Here is an 18,453-nt window from a genome sequence, read left to right as displayed (position 1 = left end):
AAATCAGGTTTAGATACCTCGCCTTTATCTTTGGAATACACGTGGTTAATATTCATCTACTGATTACCAGTACCAGTTTTTAATCCATTGCACTGCGTATTTGCAGTTCTATTCTACCATTCCCAATATTTAGTAATTTTATAATTTTTTAGGAAGAATCAGTTTGAAATTGTACGCATATACATACTTCAATGTATATTGCAAAGAATCAAAAAGATTTCTGTATATCTAAAATTATAATAAACCTTTTTATCAACACTCCAATTATTCCGCTTAATCTTTACGTTAGATATCGCGTTTGGTTTGTTATGAATGCATTTGCGTCCTTGACCAATAATCTAGCAAAGTATCCGCAGTGCCTTGACGATGAAAATTCCAATGCCATTTTTTGTTGTGATATTAAATATATCGGACGGGCTCGTCTTAAAATAAAAAACTACCTGGTTAAGAAGCAAAATCAGTATAACCCATATACTAAGCATGTTTGGAAATGAAAATTTTTACTTATTTCTTTCTATTTTTGAATGACTAAAATTTTCAAATGATTGTTACATAAATTTTGAACAAATGCTTATGATTTGAAATATAATTTTTGTATTTATGAGCTGTATTGAATTTTAGCATAAAGAGATAAAATGTATCCTATGTCCTTACCCTGCTTCTTACGCTCTTGACTTATAAACGACTTTCTTTTATATACCAACTTGTACCATACTTGTAAATGCCAGAAAATAGCAAAAAAGAAAAAAAAAACAACAAACACATTCGGGAGCTGTAGCAGTAGTTTTTTACCTAACAAAACTCGGAGCAGAGTAGAGCACATACTTTACATTGTTATGCTAAGGCTATGCTGCGGCTCCCGACAAAGTGAGAGCGGTAGCAAGAGTAAAATGAAATGCTACGAGAGTAGCGTAGTTTTTCAAACGCTGAGTTCTGCGAAAGATTTATGGTCCTTTGCGCATTGGCCACGGCGCATATCGCATTCGATTGAACAATGAGCTGTATGAGATATAAGACGACATTGACATAGTTCAGCGAATTAAAAGACAGCGGCTACGCTGGCTAGGTCATGTTTGTCCGAATGGACGAAAACACTCCACCTCCAGTACCCGCCGGGGGAAGCAAAGGAAGAGGAAGAACTCCACTCCGTTGGAAGGACCAAGTGGAGAAGGACCAGGCTTCGCTTGGAATATCCAATTGGCGCCACGTAGCGAAAAGAAGAAACGACTGGCGCACTGTTGTTAACTCGGCTATAATCGCCTAAAAGCGCCCATACACGAGCACACAAGTGCGTTCGATCGGTATGTGTGCGCTTGCGGTTTATCGTGTATGGGCTTGTTCGCGTACCGATCCATGTTCGCGAAAATGTTTGATTTTTTACGATCGGTGCGCGCACATGTTTATCGTGTATGGCGTTGTCGGCGCACAAAATCTCATTTCTCTCGTGTCGCCGAACAGTGAAGATCGCGGACAATGGCAAGAGTTAAGGGGAGAGCCTGCTTTCGAGGCTCCAAAAAACTAATTTTTTTTTTTCAGGATTTTTTTGGGAGGGAAACAAATTATTGATTCAAGCGAAATTTCTAGGCTTTATAGTTATATATTTGAACATCTTTCACAAATTTTTTGGATACGAAATCTTTGTTACCCGATGCATCTCGCATGTACATTTTTCGGACGGCGGCCAGGATGCAGGTCGCAATTTCTATCGGAAACAAAAAATTCAAAGAGATTCATATTTTTTATTAATTTATCTTCTAGTTAAACTAAAAAAACTCCAAAAAAAAGTATAAAATTTAAAATTTTATTAAAAATTTAATAAGTAGTGGCTTTTGATCAAAAGAATTTTACTTTATGCTGTTTAAAAATATGTTAAAACTTGACTTTTCTTAATATTTTTTTTAGTTTAAATATAAGATAATTTTATGTCAATGATAATAAACTTTGCCCTAATTCCATAGGACGTTTAGTTTTTTTTTCTATCCTGCCCGCCAATTAAGAATAATCGTAAAAATGAAAAACCGAGAAATCAAAGTTTCAAAGTTTTCGCTTTTTGCCTAAGCGCTCATATATATACATACATAGTGTAAGAAAAATAAAAGTTGGAATAACTTATTAACGAAATTCCATGAAATAGATAAAAATGCTACATTAGAAATAAATTCCAAGAAATGTTCCGCTTGCCTGTCGCACATGTTAACTCTGCGAAGAACGGACGCAAAATGGATTTGTGTGTCGTGTATGGGCAAACGAATTCATACCGATCGAACGCACTTGTGTGCTCGTGTATGGGCACTATAAGCCAGGCCCGTCCAACATAATTTTGTGAAGGGCCAGGTTTAGCATTTTTATAACCGTAGCGGGCCAAAAAAAAATAAAATGACCTTCAGTTTTGGTATATTTATTTATTTATAAAAAGCAACATCATATAAATCTTAATATATTATTATTAATGTAACTATGGCCTTAGCATATAAAGATATTCTTATTCTTAAAATCTAATTAATGAGATGTTTGAAATTTTTTCTGTTTGCATAGCGCATCTATGTCAGCTGGAGTTTTAGAAGTGGCTATGCGCAAAATGCCTTTAAGATGGCTATCTAATAAAGATGATCTGGTTTTTGATTTGTTAAATTTCATGCGAGAAAACAGCTGCTCGCAAACATATGTACTACCAAATAAAGAAATATGTTGAATAGCCAGCTTAGTAAGGTTTGGGTATTGACTGGGTGTAATATACTTTTTGTAAAATTCAATTAAGTTTGGAAGACAATTATTATATGCTGTTTTTAGATGAGAGCTGCTTTGCAATTCTATTAACTTCCGCTGTAAACTCAGCGCAGCGCTTTCAATTTCAACATCAAATGGATTTTGAAACACTTTCATGCAGGGAGTTTGTGATTTGAAGTCTGCGAATCTGTCGTCAAACTCGTTCCTTAATCTTTGTAACATCAACACGTACTTGTCAAAATCCAAGGTGTCTTGCTTTCTTGTAGATAAGGTCTCCCAATGAATCAACTGCTTTTGTTCCAGCTGCTTTTCCAACAACAAAAGCTTTTATGTGAAAGCTAGAACGTGTTCGTATAACTGTGTGCATAGTTGGTCTTTCCCTTGCAGTTTCAAGTTAAGATCAGAAAGATATTTGGTTATATCAACCAGGAAAGCCAGATCAGCCAACCACTCCTCATCAGTAAGGAAAGTAATTTCTTGGTCTTTGTTGCCAAGAAAAATCTTTAAGTCGTCCAGCAGGGAATAGAATCGTTTTAGTGTAGCTGCTCTGCTGAGCCAGCGAACGCGACTGAAGTATACAATGTCTTCGTGAACTGAACCGACATCAGCCAGAAAAGCCTGGAACTGTCTGTGGTTATGCCCTCTTGCGCGTATAAAATTAACTGTCTGCACTACTTTATCCATCACGTGTTTCAGGCCTATACAACTGGGATGCCCAAAGACTATAAGAGATGGCGGGCCGGATGGTGGCCCGGGGGCCGTATGTTGGACAGGCCTGGCCTAAGCAGTGTCTACACCAGTAAATAAGAAGAAAGTTAGTGCATTTTCATCCCAAAAAAAAAAACGATTTGGTTAAACATGTCATAAAAGAAAGCATTTCTTGCTTTTCCAAGAAAAAGAATTGTGAAAATGTTTTGCTTTCCATTTCATTAATTCATTTTTTAAGTCATTCTGACAGAATATTTCGAAGAGCTTTTGTGTAAAAGCTTTTAGCAAAGTTTGTTACCTTTTTTAGCTGTGTTTATACAAATACCAGAGAACGTATGTATATCAATAGCAGAGAACGTTTATAATAGAGAAGGTTCACGGCGCGAAGAACGTAAAATATTATTGGCTAACTCGGTCGAGATGGAGGAGTTTCACCACTGCCAGCTCGGCAGGAGAAATTTTAACATTTTCGCTTGAACAGAGCTGAGCGTGGAATAAAAATTATGCCCAAAACTATATATTGCTCTAACAGACGTATGTTCGCTCTTTTGCTTATATTTTTACTCGTTTATATGCAAACATGTGTATTCGTATGAATTCTTTTTGTGCATATCAATGAATACATGTGCAATTGAATACATTTAAATTAAATTTCTTTTTCAGGGCAATATTCGTAGTTAATGTAAAAATAAAGCCAATTTTTTAATTATTTTTTGAATTAGATATATTCATACTTACATATTTATATAACAAACTATCATAATATTATTTAAAAAATGAAATATTACAATAGTGATAAATGAACATTAATCGTATATTTTATCATTCAAAACTTATATTCACATGTGTTTATGTTCGCTTTCGCGAATTCAAATCATATTATCACTTGCCAATAGTAACATGTGCGCTCTGCTCATATGTACAAACATAAATAAATGCGTATGACATTGGTACACAAATAACGCATACACAAACCTACATACTTGTATACATATGTATGCGTACACATGCAAATATGTCACCCCCAAAAACTACAAACATTGCTTTACAAAAACAACAATCGTTTGAAATTGCGTCAGCAGCGTCACAAATCAATATGGCAGCCAAATAGTCGATGCTCAAATTTGTAGAAAAACACCTAACAACAATATTTCCATTCATGAACGCCAGCACACTATCAACAGGAAAACTTGCTTCATTCATAAAAACAAACACCATTACATCTCCCCGAACATGCTTTTGCCTACAAGCGTCTTTTGGCGACGATGGAAAAGCTAAAAATCATAAATTTAACAATTTCTGATATTTGTATGAGAAGGAAAAAGTGACAACGCCTACAATATTGTGACAATATTATATTTTTATTTTTAACTAACTACAAATATCTGTATCTTTGATTGTGGCACATAACCGGGATTGACTGTATTTGTCAAGGAATGTAAAAAATATTGTTGCGCGGCTTGCAAAAATCTGCGTCGATATGTATGCAAGGTCATACAGAGACATATGTACATATTTACGCTGGTTTGTTGGAGAAGCTGTTACAGGGACAAGAGAAGCAGTGACAATTGGCGTTCGTTCGTTTGTGTTTTTCGGCACAGCTCGGATTTGTACCAACAACACAATGTTGTGACGCTTTGTTGTCACGTCAGCCCTTCAACGCATTGACTTTTTGACAAAGCGTGAGCTTCGGCCACTGGTTTCCCGTGACAAAGGAGATTTCGCATGAAACAATAAGTGTACATATTTACATACAAAGTTGTGAGTGGACAAATGTACAAACATTTTGCGTATGGTTCTTTTTGTTTACATGCACACATAATTACATACGTGAATATGTGCGACCGCTTGGTCTTTTAACATGTTATCAAAACTTTTAAGGGCCTGTAAATAAATATGTATTGTATATCTTATCAAACCTACATTAATTAAATATTTAGGTAACAGCATAAACAAGACTATTATATAAGTTAAGAAATTTTATGTTAATTTCTTTTAAAAAAATTTTATTTATTACTTGTTCGTTTCATTACAGAGCTAAGACTGAACTTAAAAATTAATTTACTTAAAAGCTAAGCTAAGTTGCACTGGCCAACTGCTGACTTTGTTGCCGATTCTCCGAATTGGCTTATTTCGGTTGCGCGTGTTGGATTTCCGCTTCACGCCGAAAAATGAGCTTTTATGCTGATCAAAGCGTCTGGCTTTGGCTGTGGGAAATATTGTGCAACTAAAGATGCATTTCCGCTATGATTTGCTCATTATTGCTGATTACGGTTTATTTAGTAATTGTTAACATTTGCCATGTTAACACTTCCCCTCTTAAAAGCGATCGTCCCGAGAGCCTATCAAAAATAGGGGAGGTTGTTAAAATTGATGTAAGTATTTTGATCATTGGAAAGATCTTTGATCTCCTTAAGATCAATATTCGCCGGGGGCATCTGGTTAAGGTCCAGGCTTGAAGATATGATTATTCTGTTTTGGTGCTTTCTCCAGAATTTTCGAAAAAATATTATACCGAGAATGATAGTTGCAACGGCTCCAAGTAAAAGGGAGCTATTGGATATCGTTGCTGTCTTCAGAAGATTTATTCTTCTTATTCTACTTTTCCTGATTCTGTCAAAACGGTGGAATTTTTGTCTTCCTTTACTATTTCTTTTCTAAATTTTGGAGATATTTTGGTTCCTAGTCGTTTGTTTATCCTAACGTAAATTGTTTCTCCAGGGTTATATGTTTTAATTGGATGACGGGCTTTATTATGGTAGGAAAGATCTTTTTGTTGTCTATTTTTTAGTTCCGAGATAATTTCTTCCCTAGCTCTTTCAAATTGGATTGGGTCTGTGGAGATTCTTCTCCCGAAAAATACCTCTATTGGTTTTTTCTTTGTGGAGGAGTAGACTGAAAAATTGTACTCGTAGACGGAGTTATCAAGGAGTTCGGCGAATGAGGTGAAACTTCGCTCTGCTTTTAAACAGCGCATTATTTCTGTGAGGGTCGAGTGAAATCGCTCTACTTGACCATTTACGGAACTTGCATAAGGTGGTGTTCTAAAAATTTGTATATTTAGGGTATCTTCCAATAAAAATCGAATGGAAGCTGAATTCAAAGACGTTTCATTGTCTATAACTACCGTTTCTGGTACGCCAAATTGAAACAGTAGTTCGCGGAGAGGTTCCTTAACGTGTTCTACGGCTCTGGAGCGAAGGATTTTGGTTTGGGCATACTTTGAAAATTTGTCTATGGCTGTAAGGACGAAATTTCGTTCAGTTATGTAAATATCAATATGTAAGATTTGTCCTGGAAATTGTGGAATAGGGTTTCTCCTAGTTTTGGTTTGGTAGGGTGGCGGTCGTACTTATTTTCTTTGCAAACTGAGCATTGCTGAATAATTCTTTTATTGTTTTGGTCATGGAGGGAAAATAGTAATTTTCTAAAATTTGAAGTTTGTTTTCACGAGAATTCCTATGTGCTCTTTTATGGGTATTTATGATTATTTCTTCTTATTGCTGTTCGTCTGTCACATCCTGGACTTGGAGTTGAGAAAACCTGGTTTTATAGTTACTAAAGTGGATCGGGTATATTTCTTGAATTTTACCCATAGTTCTTTCGTCGGTTTTGATGCAATTTATTATGGAGGGGTTTAGGTACCTTTTTAGGAGATTTATTATTGTTTCTGAGTTATATTCCGGTTCTTCAATGACGTGTCTATGGTATGTGGGGAATACTATCTTGAATTGATAGGTAGAAATTGGGCCTGAATTTAGGAAGATTTGGTTTTTGAAAACGTTAATTGGGGATTCTTCTTCTTCTTCTTAATTGGCGTAGGCACCGCTTACGCGATTATAGCCGAGTTAACAACAGCGCGCCACTCGTTTCTCCTTTTCGCTACGTGGCGTATTTGAAGTTCTATTCTACCATTCCCAATATTTAGTAATTTTATCATTTTTTAGGAAGAATCAGTTTTAAATTGTACGCATATACATACTTCAATGTATATCTGTATGTATATCTAAAATTATAATAAACCTTTTTATCAACACTCCAATTATTCCGCTATATCTTTATGTTAGATATCCCGTTTGGTTGCTTATGAATGCATTTGCGCATTTGCGTCCTTGACCAATAATCTAGCAAAGTATCCGCAGTGCCTTGACGATGAAAATTTCAATGCCATTTTTATTCAACACCTTTTTATCAACACTCCAATTATTCCGCTATATCTTTATGTTAGATATCCCGTTTGGTTGCTTATGAATGCATTTGCGCATTTGCGTCCTTGACCAATAATCTAGCAAAGTATCCGCAGTGCCTTGACGATGAAAATTTCAATGCCATTTTTTGTTGTGATATTAAATATATCGGACGGGTTCGTCTTAAAAGAAAACTACCTGGCTAAGGAGCAAAATCAGTATAACCCATATACTAAGCATGTTCGGATATGAAAATTTTTACTTATTTCTTTCTATTTTTGAATTACTAAAATTTTCAAATGATTCTTACATAAATTTTGTACAAATGCTTATGATTTGAAATATAATTTTTGTATTTATGAGTTGTATTGAATTTTAGCATAAAGAGATAAAATGTATCCTATGTCCTTACCCTGCTTCTAAGCTACCTCCCCACCAATTTTAAGCCAAATCGGTTCAGCCATTCTTGAGTTATAAACGACTTTCTTTTATATACCAACTTGTACCATACTTGTAAATGACAGAAAAGAGCAAAAAAGAAAAAAACAACAAACAACAAACACATGCCAGAGCTGTAGCACATGAAAATTTTCATTAGCTCTGCTGTGCTACCGCTCCGAATTTTTTGATACCGCTACGCCAGAGCATAGCGCAAAATTTAATTTTTTGCTCCCGCTCCAGCTATAGTTTTTTACCTAACAAAAGTCGGAGCAGAGTAGAGCACACACTAGACTTCTGCATGAATGTACCCATATCTAGCTTGACAGAACTGTACAGTAGTATAGTGTTCTTAAAAATACTGCACTCATTCTTTGCTGTACAGTATACCTCTTAGGGCAGAAGTAGGTAGCACAGCATTTTTCTTGACCTCACTTAGAGTGAGAACAGTATATGGTTGTACTCCTCGTGACTGAGTACTTTGTAATTTTTTTAATACGCTGAACATTAAGCGAAACTATAAGGACAGCTTGCCTGTGCTATTATACAACTGTGCAGATGAGTTCAGTATTATTCAACACGTACACAAACATGGATGGTAAAGAAAACGACGGCCGTGCAATGAACGCATAAGAAACTGTAAGTTTTTGTTGCGCAAAAATTATATATTGCCATTATATTATATACAAATCTATTTTGTAACTAGAAATATCTGTTGTTTTATATGTTTGTGAATGTCTTTTGTATATTTGTGGTAATATAGTGCCCGGTCAACAAAATAATGTTTCTGCATTCCAATATTAATGAATTAAATATAGAATCTTTTGTAGCATAAAATAATTAATATAATTACTTTGAATTAAAATATTATTAGTTTCTAAGCTCTATGTTTTATAATAAACACATTTTCAATGAAAAAATAAAACCAATGTTTTTTTTTATCTTATTCTTGCATATGACATATAAGTCATGAAGCTTCTCTCACTGTACAGTAAGTAAACAGCACAGTGCGTTGACTGCACACCAATTTTGCTGTACTCATTAACAGCTGTACAACCATGGAGTGAGTGGAAACACTGCCTGTCAATACAGTCAATATTTCAATATTCACTCACACTCAATTATACTGTGCAGAAAAAGAAGTCCACTTCTAGAATAAGTAATTCATTTGCCGTTATGGGTGCATCCATGCAGAAGTCTAGCACATACTTTACATTGTATGCTAAGGCTATGCTGTGGCTCCCGACAAAGTGAGAGCGGTAGCAATAGTAAAATGAAATGCTACGAGAGTAGCGTAGTTTTTCAAACGCTGAATAGAACCACATTTGCAGCCCTCGACTATTCCACCGATAATTCAATTGGCAGCAACACTGCGTTTTTAGCAGAAGGGGCTTACCAACGGGGAGTAGGCCGTGATTTTTGTATCAGTTTGGCAAGAAGCACGGTGTCGCAGATTTTAACAAAAGTGATGTGCCTCTTAGAGAATTACATTTGCGGTCAGTGGGTAAAACTTTCTATGGATGATAGCGAAAAATTGATTTCAAGAAATCACTTTTTTGGAAAGTACAAAATACTCGGTTGTATAGATGGAACACATATAAAAACAATAAAACCACCTGATAATGAGCATTTATATTTTAACAGAAAGGGATATTTTAGCATAAATGCGATGATAGTAAGTATAAACAATAAATTAATATTCAAACATATTTGTAAACCTACTTGTGTATGTATATGCATTTATTTTTTCAAAAGATTTGTGACAACGATATGCAAATACGTGCAGTTGATGCGCGGTATCCCGGTTCAAGTCATGATGCATTCATCTGGGGTATGAGTCACGCTAAACAATATTTCCGTACACAGTATGAGAGTGGGCAGCATTCATTGAGGTTGCTGGGCGATTGCGGCTACGGAATTGAACCATTTTTGTTAACACCTTATAAAGATCCACAGTTTAACTCAATGGAGTATAAGTTTAACATAGCACATACGGCTGCACGGAATATTGTGGAAAGGACAATCGGAGTTTTAAAGAGCCGTTTCCGATGTTTAATGTCCACATTACATTACCGCCCTGAAAAAGTGGTTAAAATTGTAAACGTCTGTTGTGCCTTACACAACATCTACAGACGTTACAACATTGAATATAATCAGGAAGTAGTAATTCTTGCAAATGAGACTGACGATGACAATTTTTTCCATTCTGATAATGGTTCAATGCAGAGCGAAGGCCGGAGAATAAGAGACGAAATAGCAAATACTTTGTAACTCAATGGATTTATTTCTTAATTTTAAATATAACAGTCTTCATGACTAAACTAAAATCAGCCTTATAAATTCAGGTACTTTAAGTATATTTCACAACCAGGATCTTTAATTAAATAATATACTTAATAATTATTTTTTTTTTCGTGATATTGTCTTTTGTGTTTAAACTTGAGAACTTCGAGATTTAGTTGTTCTTTTTTAATCTCATTTTTTTCCACAATAGCTTTAAGCAATTGAGTACTTATACTTACAAACTCATCTTTCAATTCAATAATAGCTCTTCCAACAGTTTTATTATTACTCTCTATTGCTTGGTATATACGCCTCAAGCTGCTAGCATTTTTAGATTGCAGTTCTTTTATCTGATCAAATTTTTTCAATATATCTCCATATTTTTTATCTTCTTCATCCAAAAATCTTTTTAAGCGATCTGCTGTACTTTCTAATTTTTGCCTTCTAGGTACACTAGCATTTACTTCGTGTTGCCTTTGTGACGTGGAGGGTATATCGTCGGCATCTGTTTGTCTATTGGATGCATTATAACTTAAGTTTATATTTTGTTCCTCTGGCGATGAGGAAGACAAATCTACATTCACCCCTGCAATTGGTATATTTAAATTCTCATTAACGGATTGGGTGCCAAGAGAAACGCCTAATATGCCTTCTATAGTTTGCGAAATGCCACAAAGACGCACAATGGTTTCTTCGTTTGGAGTGAGCTGATATTTTGAAAATGGACCACCTCGTGTTGCTCGACTCTCAATTTTGTTGTGAGCTAATTTTCTTTTGATTTCGCTTTTCCACTCAGTTATAACCTATAGAAATAAGTTTAATTTAATTGCAGTTTAATTTTCACTGAAATTTACTTACCTTTTTTCACCCGTTTACATCTTTGTGTGGAGGACCTGTAGCATTAAGGGATTCAGTTAATTCCTGCCATAACGAATCTATTGTCGGTTTATTGCGTTTCGTAAATACTCTTATGATATCTGAATTTTTTTTCCATAAATTCAATTATGATCGTATTTTGCGTTCTGTTCTTATGTTTTCCCCCTAAAAAAATAAAGTTAATTACTTCGTAACAATAAAATATATAAATTTCTTAACTTACATTTTGTCAACCGTCTAACAACACACAGAAATATAAACTGAATATTCAAATCTGTTGGCGATTATATTTTTGTTTTATTTCTGATAGCAAAACCGATAAAATTGGTTTCGATGACACCCAAAACCGATACAAATTCTGTTTCGAACATCAAACCAATAATATCTGAATTCATGACACCTACTACGTTTTTTGATCGGTTTCAATTCTGATTCCGACAACTATCAGATTCCACAACACCCCTGAATATTCCTCTGATTTATGTGTACAGTCAATCACGGTTATGTAGTACTCCGCTTAAATGAAAATCAAATCTCTCCCTCATCACTCTTAACAGCCTATATTATACATTATCTTGCTGCATCTCACGATTTGTTTTTTGAAATACATAGAAATTACGCACTCGCCTATGTACCTTATTATAATTTTATTTTTAACAAACCACAAAAATCTGTATCTTTGATTGTGGCGCATAACCGGGATTGTCTGTATTTGTCAAGGAATGTAAAAAATATTTTGTAATTCTGAAGTATTTTTCGCATCTGCGTCGATATGTACGCAAGCTCACGCACAAACATACATATTTACGCTGGTTTGTTGGCGGAGCTGTACAGCGGCAAGGGAAGCGGTGACAATCGGCGGCCATTCATTTATTTTTTTCGGCACAGCTTGGATTTTCACAAAGCATTTTGACAAAACGTGAAGTTCGGCCATTGGTTGTCCGTGACAACGGAGTTTATGTATGAAACAATGGGTGTATAAGTTAACTTATTTTAAGTTTTATATTTATTTTTTATTTAAAACGTTTTTTTACAACTGTACAAAAAAATACTTGTTTAATTTTAATTTCTAAGTTGCTGGAGCGATGTCCAACCAACTTGGAGGAAAGCCGAATTAAAAGTGAAACTTAAACCTAATCTTATGCTATCACCAACTTAATATTCTAAGCGCCGGCAGAGCGAGACGTCGGCAGCGACGCATATTGTTAGTGGCGTGCTAGTAGCGTCATTAAAATCCGTAATATTAGTTTGGCGCTCTTTTAGTGGGTAGCGGTAAAGTGGCGTGATGCGTTTGCCAAATTGTGTACCTACATTCCTGAGCATTCTTAAGCTTACATGGTACAGTACACTGTTTAACAAAATATTTATTTTGTTAACTCCTCCCTTCTTAATTTCGAACGCCCGCTTTCGACAGCCAAGTGATTGTAGAGTTTTATTTGGACAACTGGGAGACTTCAATGTAAGGGATACTATAGCTGAGCTCTAGAGTCCTCTTTCGTACCGTAAGCTTTTATTTATAAAATGTTTTATTGAGCGACATGTGTAGTGTATTTGGCACTGGTATCATATTCACTAACAATTGGCTTGATTCCTTAGGCTGATGATAGGTGCTGTTTATTTGCCTTTGCGCAATTAAATGGTGTACTTCCTAACTATGTACATATGTATGTATGTACATATTTTACATGATTCATTGCTTAAAGTTTTAAATATTAGAAAAAGGTTTACAATTCCTTTTCATTCTTACAAGTGATTTTACGGGTCGGCTTTAGTATACCGTCCCAGGATTTCGGGAATAAAATGGGTATGGTCGGATAGAGGAGACTCTCCAGATCACGAATATATATAGCCGCAGGAAGCTTATAGTTTCGAGATATTCGCGTTTAAAGTTGAAAATTTGCAATATTTCAATTACATATTTTCGATATATGAAATTAATTTTGCACTTGTATTTTTCAATTTTATATACACTAACACATCACTAATTCATTTGTACACATTTATTTTATATAATATAGTGCAAAAGTAGCTTTTAATATACAATTTAAATTATTGTTGAATTATAATTATTTAAGAATAACAAAGGAATTACAAACTGACAAATAATCAGTGTTATCCCCTTTTTGTGAAATGACCAACTGATTAAAATTTTTCGTTATTGATAAAAGATAATATTCTTTTTAACACTATTCACTTATTTAGTTAATTGAATTAGATAATGAAAAATCAAAATTATAATTCTTAAAACCAACATCTTACAAACGTGCATGACTGGAAGAAGTATCCCGTTTAATCATTTTCGACACTACTAAGGTTCCATCGATGGCCACTTTCTCGCACGCTTCTCTTCCTCAAGAATGGGTATATCATAGAGAAGGTTCACGTGTTTCACCACACCACAGAAAAATTATTAGCGTGTTTCCCACATTTAACATCAGGGGACACGAAAATAGCAGAATTGAGCATTTTCAGTGTTAAATGAGAAAAATTATGCTATTTCCGATGATAAGGAATGTACGCTTACAAATTCGTATATTCACAATGCGCAAACGACTCTGCATATAATTTATATACATACATATATATATTTTTTTTCTATATACATATGTATGTACATATTTTATATCAAAGCATACAAGCATGTACGTACAAATTGAACTATTTCTTGATGAATTCCTGAAAATCTTTGGAAATATATGTTAACATGGCAAATGTTAACAATTACTAAATAAACCGTAATCAGCAATAATGAGCAAATCATAGCGGAAATGCATCTTTAGTTGCACAATATTTCCCACAGCAAAAGCCAGACGCTTTCATCAGCATAAAAGCTCATTTTTCGGCGTGAAGCGGAAATCCAACACGCGCAACCGAAATAAGCCAATTCGGAGAATCGGCAACAAAGTCAGCAGTTGGCCAGTACAACTTAGCTTAGCTTTTAAGTAAATTAATTTTTAAGTTCAGTCTTAGCTCTGTAATGAAACGAACAAGTAATAAATAAAATTTTTGTTTAAAAGAAATTAACATAAAATTTCTTAACTGGCGCCCAACGTGGGGCCTTCGCTAGTCGCGTTTCGTATCAATACAATTCGCGGGTGTATCCACAAGTCTTGGTTAAAAAGTTTGTGCTGTCGTGATACTCAGCGGCTACCATTAGAAGACAAGGATAATACTTACCACCCCATAGACGGCGAAGGCTTGGGCTAGGGCTCAACAGAAGTGCAGGAAAAGAGGCCCCCTAGTCGCCAATAGCAAACGGGAAGCGCAAGACGTTAGCCGCCTGCCCAGGAGAATGTTCCTGCTACTAGAGTAAGAATTAATTTTAAGTGTGAAACAAACTATATTTAAGAAATCTTTAATGCAAAGGTGAACACAATCTAAGAATAGTGACATAATTTCAGAAAGAGAGCGTAATTCAGAAAAAAAATAATTGAACTAGACGAGATAATATCATATCGAAAAGCTAACTAAAAGTGAAAAATTTAGAAAGGAAAGTTTTAACTCAAAACAAAATAAGCTAGGGATAAGTTAAATTTTTAAAATAAAAAAATGATTAATAGAAATATATCAATCATGCCAATTAATCCTGCCAACCTCGTTCGGCCACCAATACTTAATGCACCCCAAGGGCCACCAGCACCTTGTGGTCAGCCTCTTGCCTCTCCTAATTCATTCTCGATGGATGAGTTAACTACCGTAATCACAGGAATTGTGAACAATGTCTTAAGGACTGAAGGGCGAAACATGGTTTAAGCCGCCCTTAACCCAAATTCCAACTTTTAAAATTTCACGGACATTACCATAGACTCAAGACTACCCGGGAATGTCTCTGAATTAGACAAAATACCAGATGTGGTACGATGTCTTCGGGAGTTCTCCGGAAATCCGGGAGAATTCACATCTTGGAGGAAAAGCGTGGACAGGATCCTCCAGATATATGAGCCTCAAAGAGGTACCCCAAAATATTATGGCATCCTCAATGTCATTAGAAACAAAATCGTGGGCAATGCCGACATTGCCTTAGAGTCCTATAACACTCCACTGGATTGGAAGGCGATCTCCTGTTGCCTAACATTGCATTACGCGGATAAACGCGACCTTGGTACCCTTGAGTACCAAATGACCTCTCTCGTACAGGGTAGCAATACAATTCAAAAATTTTACCAAAAGGTATATTCTCATCTCTGACTAATTCTGAACAAACTGGGATGCATGGAAGTCGGCGCAGAAGCCATGCACCTTCTAACTCGTACGTATAGGGATAAAGCCCTAGACACGTTCGTTCGCGGACTCAAAGGAGATCTACCGAGACTCCTTGGAATGAGGGAACCAGCAGATCTCCCTCAGGCACTCCACCTGTGTCTCAAACTAGAGAATCAAACCTTCAGGTCACATTATGCCTTGAGCAATAATAACAATATCAGCAGGAAACCACAAGAGTTTCGTCCACCACTACCTCCCAGAAGGATGAACAATGAGTTTTACCCCGAATTGGCATACATGCCCCAACCATGGTTGTACGCAGCCACTCCACATAGACCACCGCAAATGAATTATCAAGTTCAACGCCAGCAACAGGCGCCCCAATATGCACAACAGCATTACAATCCACCACCACGTCCTTTGCATAAGCCACAGCCACGTCCAGAACCAATGGACATTGACCCATCACTGCGAACTAGGAATATTAATTATATGAATAGGCCACGTAATAATGACCCTATTAACAAAAGACCTCCTCCTGGCAACCCTCCAGCTCCTGTGCCCCCTAATAAAATCCAAAGGAATTTCCATATAGATTCCGAACAACCCCAAGCTTACTATCCTACCACAACAATTGACAAGCAGACGAACGACAACTCTAGCCATTACGATGACGAATGTTACAGAGACAGAAATGATGAAGGTCAGGACGATAGCTACATAGACACGACTGATTTACATTTTTAGAATGAGTCACTCTTCGCTGCCCTATGTTGAATGCAGGCTGAAGAGTGGAGATATTCGTGAAAATTTTAGTAGATACAGGATCTACGAAAAACTATATACGATCCTCTATCGTGCCCAATCCAATAAATAACGAAAGCATTTTTTTTGCGAAATCCATAGCAGGGAGACATCGAAATCAAACAGCATACCTTTCTAAACCTATTTAACTCAGACAAAAAACTACTTTCTACTACTAATTCTACCTCCTCCCAGCTCTGACATCATTCCATGGTATTATTGGGAATGATAGCCTTAAGGAGCTTGACGCAGTCATCCACGTAAAGAATAACTTCATGGAGTTAGAAGGCAATACCAAAATTAAAATCAAGCAGCTAGCTTCAAGATCTGTTAACAAAATATATATTAAGGAAGATAACTTGTCACAAAAACATCAGAAGGAAATTAATAATTTGGTCGAAAATTTTTCTAATCTCTTTACGGAACCAAACGATAAACTTACCTATACCACTAAAGTCATAGGAGAAATCAGAACGCCCAAGGACACTCCCGTTTATACAAGGTATTACCCTTACCCAATGTCATTAAAAGGTGAAGTCGAAACTCAAATCAACAAAATGTTAGACGATGGCATCATTCGACCATTAAGATCACCTTATAATTCACCCGTTTGGGTTGTAGCTAAAAAACTCGATTCCCAAGGCAATAAGCAATACCGAATCGTTATTGACTATAGGAAACTTAACTCGATTACTGTAGCAGACCGTTACCCAATACTCCAAATTAATGAGGTACTATCCCAGCTTGGGAAAAACAAATACTTTTCCGTTTTGGATTTAAAGAGTGGATTCCATCAAATCCCTCTCAAAGAATCCGACATTGAAAAAACAGCTTTCTCAATAAACAATGGCAAATATGAATTCACAAGACTGCCATTCGGACTCAAGAATGCCCCTTCAATTTTCCAGCGAGCCTTAGATCACATTCTTCGTCATCACATTGGAAAAATTTGCTATGTCTATATCGATGATATAGTCGTTTTCAGCAACTCTGAAGAAGAGCACACCCTCCACTTAAACCAAATTTTCAAAACCCTTGAAGACGCAAACATGAAAATACAATTAGACAAATGCCATTTTTTCAGGGACTCAGTAGAGTTTCTAGGATTTATTATTTCCTCAAAAGGAATAACAAAGAATCCCTCAAAGGTAGAAGCAATAGCTAAAATACCCTACCCCAAAAATATTAAGCAACTTCGCTCATTTTTAGGCCTTTCCGGCTACTATCGTCGCTTTATTAAAGATTACGCCATGCTGGCTAAACCTCTAACCATACTCTTAAGAGGGGAAGAAGGACGTATATCTAAAAACAAGTCCAGCAAAATTAATATCGAATTGGATGAAGACGCAAAAGATGCCTTCAACAAAATTAAAAATTCACTCATGTCTGACGACGTCATACTTTCCTATCCTGACTTCAATAAAGAATTCCATCTAACGACCGATGCGTCAAACTTTGCAATTGGTGCAGTCCTTTCGCAGGACAAACACCCCATCGCCTTCATCTCCCGAACACTAACCAAAACAGAAGAAGCCTATGCTACGAACGAAAAAGAGTTTTAGCAATCATCTGGGCTCTAAACAATTTCAGGAATTATCTATACGGTTCAGCCAAAGTAAAAATTTATACAGACCACCAACCCCTTACACAGGCCATCAGCAATAAAAATAACAACTCAAAAATGAAACGTTGGAAAGCCACACTGGAAGAATACAATCATGAACTCCATTACAAACCAGGCACAACTAACGTGGTAGCCGACGCACTATCAAGAACGCCTCCCGAACCAATTAACGCCTTGTCAGTAACCCAGCATAGTGACGAGAGCTCATCCGATAAATTAATTTGGCATGTAGAATCCCCAATGTGTAGAAGTTGAGGCAAGTGAGGAAAGTTCTCTGATCGCCATTCACTTGGGAGTGGTCAGAAACGATTCTTTTACATATGACTCAAGCAGCTCACGACTTCCGGTCTTTGACCAAGTATCCTCTGGGTAGCCTAAGAACATCCGTTCGAAGGTGAGCTAAAGTGAGAAGGCGAAACATCCCCTGCATAGGGTTGTGCGCTGGGTTTGGGACCCGCCACGTAAAAAGCCTATCCCAATGAAAAGCGACAAACAGCCTCGAATGAGAAACCCCTCTTTTGATGACGACCATGGCAAACGAAATAAGGATAACGATATCAGGGCATGCACCTGGAATGTCCGGTCCCCTAATTGGGAAGGTGC

General features: G+C 36.2%; 1 protein-coding gene across 1 annotated transcript in view; it reads right to left on the bottom strand.

Moving 5' to 3' along the window:
- LOC120779703 (saccharopine dehydrogenase-like oxidoreductase) overlaps positions 1-18,453 on the bottom strand; it is a 93,738-nt gene that overhangs the window by 43,268 nt on the left and 32,017 nt on the right. The gene's annotated exons all lie outside the window — the stretch shown is intronic.

The sequence above is a fragment of the Bactrocera tryoni genome, chromosome 1 (genome assembly GCF_016617805.1).
Source record: "Bactrocera tryoni isolate S06 chromosome 1, CSIRO_BtryS06_freeze2, whole genome shotgun sequence".
In the NCBI taxonomy this organism is placed as follows: domain Eukaryota; kingdom Metazoa; phylum Arthropoda; class Insecta; order Diptera; family Tephritidae; genus Bactrocera; species Bactrocera tryoni.
The sequence above is the reverse complement of the archived record's forward strand: the minus strand, read 5'-3'. Positions and strand labels throughout refer to the sequence as shown.